General features: G+C 25.9%; 1 long non-coding RNA gene across 1 annotated transcript in view; it reads right to left on the bottom strand.

The window, feature by feature from the left end:
- LOC122509158 overlaps window positions 1-9,597 on the bottom strand; it is a 309,869-nt gene extending 300,272 nt beyond the window's left edge. The window contains exons 1-2 of the long non-coding RNA XR_006302315.1: window positions 9,468-9,597; window positions 9,179-9,343 (exon numbers count right to left, since the gene is read on the bottom strand). This is a non-coding gene — a long non-coding RNA (uncharacterized LOC122509158). The remainder of the gene's footprint in view (window positions 1-9,178; window positions 9,344-9,467) is intronic.
- Window positions 9,598-15,443: the final 5,846 nt, after the last annotated feature.

Here is a 15,443-nt window from a genome sequence, read left to right as displayed (position 1 = left end):
AATTTTATAAAAAATTTTTGAAATAATTGAATTGTGATTCATTTTATGATTCATTTTATGAAAATTTAAAGAGTAATTCAATTATTTCGGAGAATTTTCTTTAACTTAAACTAAAAGTTATTGAATAGAATTAAATTCTTGCAACGAATTTTATTAAATTTTTGAAATAATTGAATTTCCGTGGGAAATTTTATTATTTGTAAAAATAATTGTACACTTGAGATGAATTTTATTATTTATGAAAATAACTTAATTCTAATAAAAAAATGTTACAAAAACTTTAGAAAATAATTAATTTTTTTCAAAGGATTTCTTAAAAAATATTTTAAATAATTGATTTTTTTCGAAAAATTTTCTTGAGAATTGCATAATTCAAATAACTGAACTCCTGTGAATAATTTATTATTCATGATATTAATTGAATTTTTGCGAAAAATTTTGTAAATTTCTTTTAGAATAATTGAAATATTTGGAGAAATTTTATTAAAATAGTACATATTGAAATATTTAAATAGCAAAGAATTTCATTATTTGTGAAAATAATTGAATTTTCGCGAAAGATTTTCCAAAACTTTTCTGAGAATAATTAAATTATTTCAAAGAATTATAGAAAACTTTTTTTTAATTATTTCTAACAAAAATGTTATTAAAATTTTTAAGAATAATTACATTTTTCAATAATTACAATAAAATTGAATTTCTAAAAAGAATTTTATTATTTATTGAAATAATTTAAATTCATAAAAAGAATTTTATTAGGTATTTATGAAAATAATTGAATTATTGCGAAGAAATTTATAAAAAATTTGAAAATAATTGAATTCCGGTGAAATTTTTATTATTTACGATAATAATTAATTTTTTGGGTAAAGTTTAATTAAATTTTTTTTTTAAATAATTGAATTTTTTTGGAAAATTTTATTAAAATAATATATATTCAAATCATTGAATTAAGTAATATTTTTGAAAATAATTGAAATTGTGACAAGAAACTTTATAAAAATTTTTGAAAATAATTGAATTTTGGAGAAGCTTTTTATTATTTATAAAGATAATTGAAATTACTAGGTACTATTTATAAGATATTTTAAATTTAAGTATATTATGCGGGAAAGTATATTGTAAAACTTCTGTAAAGTGTACAATGGAGAAATAAATAAATATAATATTAAAAAAAGATAATTGAAATTTTGACGAGAATATTTTTTAGTTTTTGAACAATATTGAATTTTTGGCGAAGAATTTCATTACTTTTGAAAATAATTGAATTTCTGGAATCATTAAAAACTTCTCCAAAATTCAATTTTTTTTAGTTTTTTTAATTAAAATTCTTCTATAAATCAATTATTTTTAATAACTAACTTTTTAAATTCATCTATTTATGAAAATTGTAAATGTAACTCTTTTAAAATTCAATTAATTTTGAAATATTTAATTAGAATTATTTATTTAATAATTTATGATAGTTCTGCAAAAATTAGATTATATTCGTAAGTGTCTCGATAATACATAATTTTTCGTGAGTTCTCGTGATTTTTCTGACCTGCGGCAACCCTTTACAATTGTCTTATATAATTGAAAATTGAAAGAATATATATTCATGCTCCAGTAACTTTTGAAAATATTTAACAAATAAAATCCTTTTTAGGTACAATTTCATGCAACATTTCTCCAACAAAAATAAGTCGTTCAAATGCATGAAATCGAAGTAAATAGTCCGAAGGACAAACCCTTTGAAAATTCCTAATTTGACCTTTTTGAAAAGAGTCTGAATATACCTAATATATACAGACGAGTTAAACGAGTCTTCCTGGATTTTGTTTGCCGAATAAGCCAAAAGTTAAAAATTAGGGGTCGCGTGGTTGTTTATTGCGTCCATGCGACAGGAAATTGTATTCCAGGTTGTAAACTAATAAACGCATTAACTGCATTTGACAATGAATTTCGTCAACAAGTCATAACGAATGACAATGAACCTGGCGTCGAGGGCATCGGAGGGAAAAAGTCAGAGCAATTTTGGTCGCGCACATTCAGTCAACACTGGTGCCCGCACTATGGTCGTGACTATGGAACCGGAAAACAGAATATTGTCATTTGTGATTTACAACAGAGGACCAACGGAATCGACTTTTAAGTTATTATCTCTCGAAAAGAATAAAGACAGTGTTCACGATTTGTAACGAAGATTCTTCGAGGACAGTACGACCCGCTGGCACACGCGAGGACACGCGAGAAGTAATTCACATTTTTTCTTCGCATATTATCGCAAAAAGACCTCGAGCTCTTGTTAAAATATAAGGGAGCATTATTGAAAGATGGTTTCGCCCGATTATGAACAATATTATGCAATGTGACTTTTATTTTCAAGGCAATAACTAACATTATTCTCGAAACGAAAAAATAAAAGTATAAAGAATTTTATCCGCAGTAAAAAGAATCCTTAATTTAAAGAAACAATATCCAATTAGGAACTGCATCCAAAAAAAATTATGTTTGAAAAGTTTAAGAATAATGTTGTATAAATCTTGTTTTTAGGTTATTTTAAATAAAATTTGCTGGTTGCCACAAAAATTAAATTTTGTTCTTCCCTGACTTTTCCCTAATTTCCAGGTATAATTTTGACTTTTACCATGAATCATTCTATAAAATATATCTAATACCTATTCTAAAAATAAAATTAGTTATTATGGCGAAATTATCCCTTGATTAGGTACTTATTTTGCAAGAACTTCAAATTCATTAACAATTTAATTATTTCTAAAAGCATTTTAAGAAAGAATTATTTTAAAAAATTTCAATTTCTTGTTTACAGAAATTTAATTATCTTTAAAAAATAAATCTGAAATATTTGTAAGAATCATGAGAAACTTCTCTCGATTACTTATTTTGCAAAAACTTCAATTACCCAATGGGAAATTTACAACTGGCGTAGTACTGCGCCAGCACTGGCAGCACTGGCGGCAAGGCTGAGAGCCAGCACTGGCATAACTCTGGGATGATAACGCCGTCCGGCGCTGCCGAAGTACTGTCTGTCAGTGCTGCCAGACAGCGCTGGCGCAGCACTGGACCAGTGCTGGCTGAGAATATTGCCGCAATAAATGCCGTATTGTTATTAATTAGTCGTAAATTAATAATTATAAATAATTTAACAACAAAATGGTAAATAATAATAAATAGTTATTATTCATAAAATATTTCTCTTCTTAAAGAAATTGTATTAAAGATGGAGACTAACAATATGGATATAGTAAATGAAGTAGAAAAAAATTGTTTATAACATTTAAAAATTAAATAATAAACAATTACAGTAAGTGTGCATTAGATTTTCATATTTTAGTACCTGACGATTGGAATCTAGAAATATCGCAAACCTATGAAAATAAACAAAATTGCTGACGAGGGGAATCGAACCTACGACCTACGGACTAACAGACTAACGCTCTAACCACTATGCTAACGACACGTGTGTGCAGTAAAATTTTAATATCTCAGTATCATTCAGACATACAATTATTGAGTCAAAGATGAGAAAAAAATAGGGATACGTTAGAAATAGTAAATTGAAATAAAATAAATTAAACTAAATTTTTAATAATTAAATTACTTTACTTATTGCATTTAACATTTTACGTAATTCTTAAATTACGTGGTAATTTATTAATAATTTTTTATTCATAGTAAGAAGTATAATAGTATTTTAATAGGAACCAAATTATTATTGAGATTAAAGTTTAAATTTTTTTTATAATTTTAATTTGTTTAAATAATTTATTATTTACAAAATTAGACAATTGTGTTAAATTGTTATTATTAAATTTGACAAGAATAAAAAATGAACAACTGAAAAGTAAAATATTAATTTTTTTCAATAAATTTATATTTATAAACATTCATAAACTTTTTTTATAATTTTTTTCAAGTTTATGTCAAAAAAGCAATGTTGGCAAAGAGCGTTGTGAACAATTTTTCTATACTCAGCCAGCACTTGCCGCCGAGCCTTGTCCAAGCTTTGGCGAAACAAAAATTCTGTACTGCGCCAGCACTAATTGTCGAGGCTCGGCTAGACTACGCCGAACAATCGTCTGAGTACTAAGCCAGTGGTGAGCATCGGCACTACACTGGCATTTCCCATTGGGTACATGCATTATAAAATTCAATTATTTTTAAAGGAATTTTAGGAAATTTTAATTATTTTAAAGAATTTCAATTACTTGCTTATAGAAATTCAATTATCTTTAAAAAATAGAACCGAAATATTTTAAAGAATTATGAGAAACTTCCCCCTATTACTTATTTTGCAAGAACTTCAATCAAATTCTTCAAAACATTCAATTACCTTCAAAGGAATTTTAGAAAATTTAAATTATTTAAAACAATTTCAATTACTTATTTATAGAAATTCAATTATCTTTAAAAAATAGAACAGAAATATTTTAAATAATTATGAGAAACTTCCCTCTATTACTTTTGAAAAAACTTCAATAAAATGCATTAAAAAAAAATTTAATTATTTTTATTGGAATTTTATAGAAAATTTTAGTTATTTAGAAAAATTTTAATTACTTGCTTAAAGAAATTCAATTATATTTAAAAAATACAAGAGAAAAAATTTCAAAAATTAATGTGTCAAAATTCCCTCGATTAATACATTAATACATTCAATTCTTTTTAATGGAATTTTAGTAAATTTCAATTATTTAAAAAAAATAGTATAATTATTCTAAACATTAGTTATATTTTTCCAGAACTTTTCATAAAATTTCCTGTTTATTTCCCTGATTTCCCTGACCTGTGCCAAACGCATATTTAACCTTGATATTTAGTTGATTTAAAAAAACATTGGAATCAGTTTAATAAATTTTGAGTTCAATTGCAACAAAAATTAAAGTTTGGGGGCCATTCGAAAAATATATAATACTTTTTGGGTGAAAGGGGGGTTAATCAAAATTTTGTTGCTTTAATTAAAATTTAGTTGATTAAACCAAAATTTGTTCGACTTTTTTTTCTTACCGTGTTTAAATTTTCTCATCTAAATGTTTTACAATACAACATATGAAAATATTTAATTTTAACTCTAAATATATGTAAACAACTTATGGTGAAATTTCTCAAACATAAACTTTTTAGTTCGTTTTCTCTTTTATCACAAAACGCCGTTATGTCAGCAAATGTTTTCACAGCAAACAAAAATATGAAATTATACAAGAAAATTTCCAGTTTAGATACAAAAAAATATTTACAAATTACAAAAGTGGTTCAAAGTATAATATGTTTTACGAGTCCGTTATATTTAAAAATATTCTATTAATATACTCATTTCTTTATCGACTGACAAACAATTTTTTAAACACATATTATATATGAGAACATAAATGTTGAGAAATACTTTTTTTAGAAAATTTCATAGACTTAAATAATTTTCAAGACTTAGTTTTTATGATTTATGTATGCCTTATTTATAATGGTCAAATAAAATTGTTGCGAGAACTATATATATCTATATATATTTAAATTATTTATTTAAAACAATTTTCAGAAAAACATATTTTTTTTCTCCTTTATATCACTTTTTTGAAGCATTATAAAGTATTTGAGAAAGTATTAAAATGATTTAAAGCAGTAATAGGGAATTATTATTAAATATTTTAATTTTAAATTATGAGTGTTACAAATATTACAATGTATATAATGTGTATTTTGAATATTACATCATTAGATCGTGTATTAGAATAATGTGTACAATAGGCTAATTATGTCAATTAAATATTACCCTACTATTCCCAAGAAAAGAGTTTTTTTGTTTCAAAGAAATTTTGTTTGAATTGATGAAATTTCTGCATTAATAGAGTGAAAAAAAAATTACTTTGATTTAAGAAAATTGTTTCTTTACTTCTGTTAGTCGACTAAAGGAAATATTTCTTTAGTTTTAAGAAATCTTTTATTTGAATCAAAGAAATAAATTTTTAATTCGCAAATTTAAAAGAAAAATTATTCTTATTCTTCTTTCTTTTGCATTATTTTTAACAGACCAAGTTATTTATCAAAATTCATTTTTAAATTATTATTACATTATCATTATTATTTATTTTTTCAACTTTTGTATATTATACTTCACGCCCAGAAAAATCTGTATTGTTAATTTAAAGAAATCAGTTTCTTAGACATTAAAAATAAATTTTTCTTTTAAACAAGATAAGTATAATTTAATTAAAAATTATAAAAATGTAAAATAAATATTTGCCAAATTATCCAATCTAAAATTGAATAACTGTCAATTAAAATTAAAATTTATTTTCTTCCTGATTTTCTCTAACGTTTAAATTTTTTTCTTTTTTTGTACAAATACACAATCATCAAACAAATGTAAATACCCTCAGAACACTCTTCATTATTCAATTTATCAATTGGTTGTCACATAAAGGTATCTACAATGGTAGAATAGAAAAATCCATCATGACATTCTTTTCATAAAAATATGCCATGTCAGTTATCAGATATTAAGAGGTCAATTTTTTTATGTATTTAGAAAAAAAGTTTATGTCATTAATGTCTTAAACATTTTAAATGCAGAAAACAACAATATTCATTTATTTTCCAAAAAACGTGTCACACTCTGTATATTCAATTATATTGTCAAAATTTCAATTACTTCAAAAATAATCACTCTATACTTACAATTCAAAAAATTACTTTTTTAAAACATTTAATTATCTTTAGAAAATAGAAGTGAAACATTTTAATATTACTTTATACTTTTTTATATTTTTATATTTTTTATTTTAAATTTTTACATTTTATATTTTTTTTATTATTTTTTTATTACTTTATTATATTTTTATTATTTTACATTTTTTATATTATTTAATTTTACATCTTTCAGAATTTTAAATAAAACTTTTCGAAACTATCAAATAATAATGGTTTCAGGAATGTTGGGAATTTTTAGAAAATCAATTGTCTTGAATATTTTCAAAGTCTAATAAGTTTCTATTAAAAAATTTCCAACTTCATAAAACTTTATAACTTTAAAGAAATTCAATTTTCAAAGCAATTGAGAAAACACGAAAAACCACGAAATACAAAAAGTAACAAAAACTCAAGGATTCATGTATAAAGGAAAATGTTTGTCTAAATACAAAAAAAAGTATGACCCGTACAACCCCATCGTTTTTAAACTTTCCAAGTTATAGTTTATGACTTTTTTGAAAAACGAAAAACTACTGTATTTTTTATTATTATTCATTCTCTTTATTTACAAATTTACTTATATGGCGAATCACGAAAAAAATGGAAAATTCTTTTAAAAATTTTAACAATAAAAAAGAAATAAATATAAATAAAAGATGAACGAGCAATTTCCCTCTTTATACACGAATTGTAAAAGAAACACGTGCTATAAAGAGCAGGTATGGCATTCGAAAGATTGAACCAAAAACCCTAGTCTCTATAGCATTTTTTTCATTCTCTAATAGATACACATACCACGGCTGCTGTGAAGATTTCTCTTGCCATAAATGTGTAGTTACGACTTACAAGTTTCGAGGAATATCTCTTTTTTTAACGGGTTCTACCTTTTGCTGAGAAAATGCACATCGAGGGTGATTTCAGACAAGTCAAACACACCCATAGGGAAGTTGCTTAAATTCTTTTCAGAAAATATATGTATATATATATATAGTCTCAACAACAATTGATCAATGTGAGCAAAATGAAAAACATACCTTGTCAGTAGGTCACTATAACTTTCATCGTTTACGTAAAAAAAAGAAAAACTTTTTATGATCCTTTAGAGAAAAACAAGAATTGTATATTATATAAGCAGACTAGTTTTTAAAAATTTTACGATGGAAATTTTTACAACCCTATACTTAAAAATATTTTGTGAACAAAACGTTATGAGGGGAGAAATATTTGAAAACTATGATAATTGAGTGTGCAAGTATTTTGAGAATTTCATAAACATTTTTAACGTGATTTCTTTCTATAAATTTCTATAAATATTCTTTTATATTCTTTCTATAAATTTCTAGTCAAAAGAACTCTCTACCTTTGAATTAGAAAAAAAGTCGTTGACTAATTAAAATAATGAAAATTTCTACTATTTTTTATTAAAATATATTACTATTTAATTTAGTAGTTTTAAAATTTTTTATTTTACCATCTGACATTTATAAATTAAATAATATTATTAAAAAAGTTTGAGAATTTATTTTTAAAAATTTAAACAAATGATAAGAATATTTTTCTCTAGACAAATTTTTTGATGTAATTCAGCATATCAAGATCATTTTCTTTTTTCAAGGAAAAAATATTTTATACTCTCTAAATTTGAATTACATAGTAAAAATGTTTACTAATTTGAATTAGTAATTGACTTTTTACTTTTGAACTAGTAAATTTTACTAATAATTGAGTAGAAATTACTATTTATATTAGTAAAATTTACTAATTCAAGAGCAAAAAATCAGTCACTAATTGAAATTAGTAAATTTTTTTACTAATTTTTTACTAATTAGAGAGAATTTCTTTATGCTAATCAGACCCGAATTATTAATTTTGTTAAAAAAAGCAGACTTTGAAAAAAAAGGTTTATTTAAAAAAAAAATGTTTCCAATTTATTTATTTTGTAAATATCTTTAGTTGTAAAATTATTAAAACATCAATAGCCTTTTTTTAGATAAATATTTAATTATTATTATTTATTTCCAAAAGAATTAAGATTTTCAAAAATTTCAAACTTTTTGAAATTCAATAATAATTTATAAGAATTGGTACTGTAAATTTTTCAAAATTATTTTCAACATATGTATAATTAAAATTATTTAAAATCCAAATTTTCTAGCATTTTTGAAAATAACTAAGTCCTTTCGAAAAAGATTACATTACCTAACTTTTTTCTGACTATTCCTGACCACTTTTACTTTACCTGACTTTTCCCTGAATTCCCTGACCTGTGGCAACCCTGCTTGAGAAAAGAAACTGGTCTTGATGTTTAATTAAATCCACATGATTAATTTTATTAAAATAGGGCAGTTTTTTGAAAAATGGTCACTTTTTAAAAAAAAGGATTTATTTCCGCAAAGGGGACAGTAAATATTATGAGCGAAAGATCATAATTTTAATATTTCAAATATGCTAAATTTATAAAAAAATAAATTATTACATTAAAAGTACTCACTCAAAAATGTTGAATCTTCTTCCTTCTTTTTGTATTCCTTTTACACTTTTTAAATGTTTTGTATACTGGAGACTATTTACACTCGTGATTTTAAGTAATTCGAACACACTATATATTCATATTTTTCTTGCAATCGAAAATCGAAGTTGCCATTTAGTTTTATACCTGAAACAAAAAAGAAATCAAATATAATTCACCTGGATTCGACGAGCGTCACCTTTACTCGTGTCACAAACATCATCGCATATATATTGCAAAATTGGGCTGCCTTTGTTTCCGTGTCACTTACGATATTTTTTATTCCAAATGATTTAATTCAATCATTTACAACGTTGTAAAGTTGAGTTCAATTTTAAATGCACACAAAAGTGTCGACAAGTGTCGATTTCAGATAGGTAGCAGACGACAGTGAGTTAAACGTACGTCATTTACTTGTTCGAATTTTATGAAGATGGCGTTAATTTTTTCCCATGGGCAAAAATAGCGTCTGTTTTCACTGTTTAAATTAATAAAAATCCATTTCTGACTAAAGCATAAATAATTATTACTTTAGTAATTGCAAGAATAATACAAAGGTGAAAACACTTTTAGGGAAAAGAATCTGTCAGTTTTTTAAAAACAATTCTTTGGATTATTAAATATTCACCATTCACTCTGAATCCGTTTGACAGTACTCGGACCAATACGTTATAAAGGAAAAAAAAATTTCCTTCTTACCGACGGTGAACTTTTTTGTAGGCAAATGAATTATAATTGATTTGTCTTTTGGCCACCAAGCTATCATTTGTGCCGTGACATTTGCTGTGACGTTTTGTTCAAGTCCACCGTTGGTAAGTGGAAAATTTTCTTTTCCTCTAATGCATTGCGGGAATACTAATATCAAATGCATTCGAATGCATATTTAATAATCCAAAGATCTTTTTTTAAAAAACAATGCCAAATTCTTTTCCCTAAAAGTATTTTCACGTTTGTGTCATCTGTCAATGTTTAAGGTAATAATTATTTGTTCTTTAATGAATGAATTTTTTTTCGTTAACCTATAAAAGCAGACGACGTATCTGTTAATTTCCACATTGGATGGATGTAACGCGAATAAGTAAAACCCAGTGTTACAATATTTTTTGATTACTGGTTTCATAGAATTAATGAATAAATCTGAAAAGTAACAAAACCAATAGTTAAAATAAAAATCAGTTAAAATGAATTACTATATGTAAATTTTCCACAAACTTTTTGACCTCGACATAGGGGGAGATTTTGATTTCACTTTATAAAAATTTCAAGAAGCACGAATTCGAGTGGGGGTGAGAGAAATCACGGTTGGTAGTGAAGTGTCCTCGCGTTTCGCTCGTGCCCCGGACAATGGTAGCATATTGTGAAAATATTGATTACAATTCACCAACAATGGAGACAATGGAGTTGACGTCGTCGTCGACTTCGCTGTCGTGGCGGCACTCACAAAAGCGCACTCCTCGAGGACACACTCCCTTCGTGGTTTTACTCCATCATCTGGTCTAGCTTTTTAGCAAAAAAAAGAGCTTGAAACAAAGTATGATTTCGCAGTTCGCTCCTATTTTTCCTAAAAGTGCCTCGCCTCAGAAGCAAAAAAAAACTAAAAAGGGACGAGTGACGAGAAAAAGTGGAACAACTTTTATGTTTGAGAATCAAGCTTTTTAGATAAATGTGTTGGACATTTTATTCAAGTTAAGATGTCATGTGGCCTTGTTTCTAAAGTGCTGTCGAATACAGAGAAAAGGCTTAAAATATTTTGTATCAACAAAAGAGTCACAAACAGAATTTTTTTTTAAAGGGAAAAAATAGAAAAATCGAAATGAAACAAAATATATGCCAAGGTCAAAGACAAATTATTATGCATTAAATAATAAAAATTAATTTTTTCCTAACCTGAACACACTATAGTTTTATTTTGAAGGTCCTGTGTTTACATTGAACCACCTCCATTAAAACACTTAAACTTACTTTGGAAATAATATTATTTCTATACTTACACATTCTTCTTCTTCTTCTTCTTCTTAAATGACTTGTGGCCTTGCCGAGTGTCAGAACTATTACTTACACATTGAAAAAAAACTTCTTTTCTTCATACCTCGGTCGAAAGTACGTACTTCCCTCTGCGATTACGCAGCAGAAAGTCAAACATTTATGCTTTGGTTGATTTTCACACACGCCCTCTATTACAGCGGGAGTAAAAGAATTCTCTGTCTGTAAATAAGAAAATTTCGAGTTCAATGACAATTTAACGAGTAATTTTATTGTTATTGCAATATAAAATGAGAAAAAAAATTATCAAGAAAACTTTTTATACTTTATAAATTTATTATCCACAAGCTCTGAATATTGAAATGAACGAAATCTTTTGCTGATATAATTATTTTCAAAAATTATTTTAATAAACATTAAAAACAAAAATAAAATAATAATTTTGTAATTTCTTTTTTAATACGTGCCAAAATGTTATTACAAAATTGTAATAATTTGAAGAAATAATGAAATTGTGTTCATTAGAATGTTTAGAATTTTAGAAACATAAAATTAATTTTGTACCAACAGAAAAATTCTTTTGAAAATATAATATTAATTTATCTTTCACATTTTTTTTCGTGCCTGCCCCCAACCAGAAGCACTCGCTTCTATAGTGTTTTAAAATTCTCGGTAAAATTGAAACCAGAGAAGGTAAGAAAGAAAATTGTGGTTATTACATAATTTATTAATCATTATTATATAAGCTTCACGTATAAGCTTCTCCACAATAGACACACTTGTATGTGATATAGTATCTCCAACTGGATTTATTTGTGTAAAAAACTTCCAAACCACACTTTTTGGGCAAGGCATTTAACCGATGTTAATTAATTTGACTTTAATTAACCTCCCTACGGTTAACCCCGAGTATATACTCGGGGTGTATCTTTCATTTATTTATTTAAAAAATTAAATTCGAGAGTCATATAAATAACACTCTAAGTGTAACTTGAAGCTAAATAGTTGTATTTAATATCAAAATAAATATGAAATAGTCAAAATTAATTTTAACAAAATTATAATTTTTTTTCCTGAAAGTGGAAAAATGATAAAACCGTAGGAGGGTTAATATGGCGTTATTTCATGGCTGATATGACGTACAACAAAAGGCCTAAGCAGAATAAAAAGGGAAATAAGAAAAGATAGACAATATTTCTGTCCTTTTTTATCTCATGCTTGAGACAGATTCCCGTTTTATTCTGCTTAGGTCTAAGGGAGGTTAATCATTTACGAATTAATGTGTTTAATTAAAGTCAAATTAATTAACATCGGTTAAATGCCTTGCCCAAAAAGTGTGGTTTGGAAGTTTTTACACAAATAAATCCAGTTGGAGATACTATGCATACAAGTGTGTCTATTGTGGAGAAGCTTACGTGAAGCTTATATAATGATTAATAAATTATGTAATTTCACACACTAAAAAAAAAGTTTTACTTTCAGCCTCTTTTTGAGGCTGAATTTATGATGTAAACGGAGTCAGCCCCGTTAAACAAGGACAGACTTATGTGAAATACATGGGCTGAATTTAAGGTGTAAACAGAGTCAGACTTTTTTTTTCCTGTGCATATATAATAACACTTCTATCCTTTATTTTTAACCTATACATACTAAAAAAATACACATTTAAATTAAAAAGTCAGTTATTAATCATTTAAATGAATATTCTCGTATATTCTCATAAATTCTCTTTTCTTTGGTAATTTACCACAATTTTCTTTCTTACCTTCTCTGGTTTCAATTTTACCGAGAATTTTAAAACACTAATTCACATATACTTAGGAGATGGAGTTCAATATTATTACGTTCACAATGATTAATAAACATAGCAATTGTCACTGATAAATCAATCAATTTAAATTTATATAGTTACAATTTTATTCATTTGCAGTTGGACGATTCAATAATGAAATTTACAAATCATTTGTTCATTAAGATTTCGATGATAATGATGGTGACGATGATGCACTCGGAACACGATTTATGTGATGCAAACAAATTTTGTTTAAATCAAATTTAAAATATCTTTGCTATGCAGTCAAATATATATATTTAAGTTTCATTGAAACATATTTTTTGGTTTATTTACAGAAATAATATATTTAATTCAAACATAAGCTATGGTTGATTATAAATTATTTATTATTAACTTTGAATCAATCATAATATTTGTTTAAATTAAAATAGAAAATATGTTTGAATCAAACATATTTATTGAAACAATTAATATTTCTGAATCAAAGCAGTAGATATTTTCTATATAATGGGATTAAGATTACAAACTAATTTCAATTAAACTAAATCACTTAAAATTATTTTTCTATTTGAATTAAATACAATTTTTTCTCAGTGTGATGTTAATGTTTGAAATACCCGTGTAGAAATTTCCCTACTATGGCCATATTAGGGAATGAAACACACGGCCCGACCTGGGCCAGATCGGGGCGACGATCAAATGTGGATATACTATTTAAATAATATTTTAAATAATATTTAAATATTATGTGAGATTTTTGTAGCGACAAGTGTAAAAAATGTTATTTTGAGTTTAAACTGACGAAAAAGTTCGAATAAAATGTTTTATACAGTTCGAATATAACTGCGAGGTTCAATTTTGATGCGCATCAATAAAAATGAGTCCAGAGGTTTTTTTTCTATATATTTGCGAGGAAAAATTGTCCAACACCGAATGTGTGTAGGAATTTAGTGGAAAAATTGAAATAACAAAAGGGGAAGGTGACATATGTTCCCGTGTGTGTTACTAATAAGTCGGTGTCGCGTGTCAAAGGCTCGTCACATGCGACTGTCACCCTCATTTCTCGGGATCATATACGCAATTAGTCGGACTAAACGCCGGCACACTTTACGTAATCGCTCTCCACCTCGGCTTACGTATTCATATTTCCTGGCAAAAAAAAAATTCTGTCGCTAATGACACCCACATATGGCGCTTCTCCAATCGTGCAGTGTATATAATATTTGTAACGGAATTAGACAACAAAAGATGTGTTTTGTAAAAAAATTTATAAATTACATTTTAAGTTTCAGTCAAATTTGACATCTAGCTACACACTATCACTTTTATTGAATACCGTCTGTTAATTTAATTGCCAAATAGAACTTCCTTAAAATAAGAGTTGTATAGGTTGTAACAATCATTTTAGTTCTCCCTGCACGATTTATAGAGAGAATCACAGAAAATTATGAGGTATTAAAATAACAGCAACCCATTTTTTAATCAATTTTTTACAAATTATTGTAAATCCAATTTTTATTTGTCTTATTTTGATTAGACATTAAAATAAAAGTGTTGTATATTATTTAAACACTTCAAAATTTTCTATTTTGACTTTTCCCCTTATCATTAATCCTAAACAACACGCTCTATAATTGATTCTAAAATTATTAGATATTAGATACAGGCAAGAAAATGTTTATTACATTTATTTGCAAATATCTTCATTATTTGTAAAATTATTCAAAATATCAATTGATTCAAAACAAATGTTTAAGTATTATTTCTTTACAAGAACCTAGGTTTTTAGCAGAAATTACAAGTTTAAAACCTTAAATTCAATTTATAAAAACTTTAAATTTTAAGCAAAACTCATCTTTCAAAATTAAATTATTTCTTGAAATTTTTAAATAAAATTATTCATAAAATAATTTATGAACAATAATTTTTTAAAAATTCATTAAAAATAAAGTTCCTTAAAATTCACTACCGTCCGAAATTGTGCGAACGCTAACATCTCGAGCTATTAAAAAACACACCCGCACAGAAACAGTGATAACTCGGTTAAAAATGAAGCTAGATGCTTTTTTTAAATTGCATTGGAAAGCTTATTAAATTTCCAATGAAATGCCACTATTTTAAGTTGTATTGCATAAATAGGAAGCGAGATATCATTTTATGAAGACAAAAAAATAATTCTATTTTTTTCGGAATTTCTTACCCTGACTTTGACTCCTGGCAAAATTTAGAAAAGTTGATGAAAAAAATTGTTACTTTCACAGACTATTCCTTGTAACCTAAGCTTTAAATAGAGACCAAGAACAGCAAAGCGAAGCAGAATTTTCAATCATCGATTTCTCTAATTCGCCGTTGAGTCAATTGCGTGTCTGTGAAAAAAGTGTCGAAAATTAATTTTACCAAGTACTTTCTTACTGGGATCCACTTTTTAAATATCAATATATAATAAATTAAATTAAAAAATAGATCCCA

This window comes from Leptopilina heterotoma, unplaced genomic scaffold (genome assembly GCF_015476425.1).
Source record: "Leptopilina heterotoma isolate Lh14 unplaced genomic scaffold, ASM1547642v1 Lhet_6, whole genome shotgun sequence".
In the NCBI taxonomy this organism is placed as follows: Eukaryota; Metazoa; Arthropoda; class Insecta; order Hymenoptera; family Figitidae; genus Leptopilina; species Leptopilina heterotoma.
This window is presented reverse-complemented; position numbering and strand designations above follow the sequence as displayed.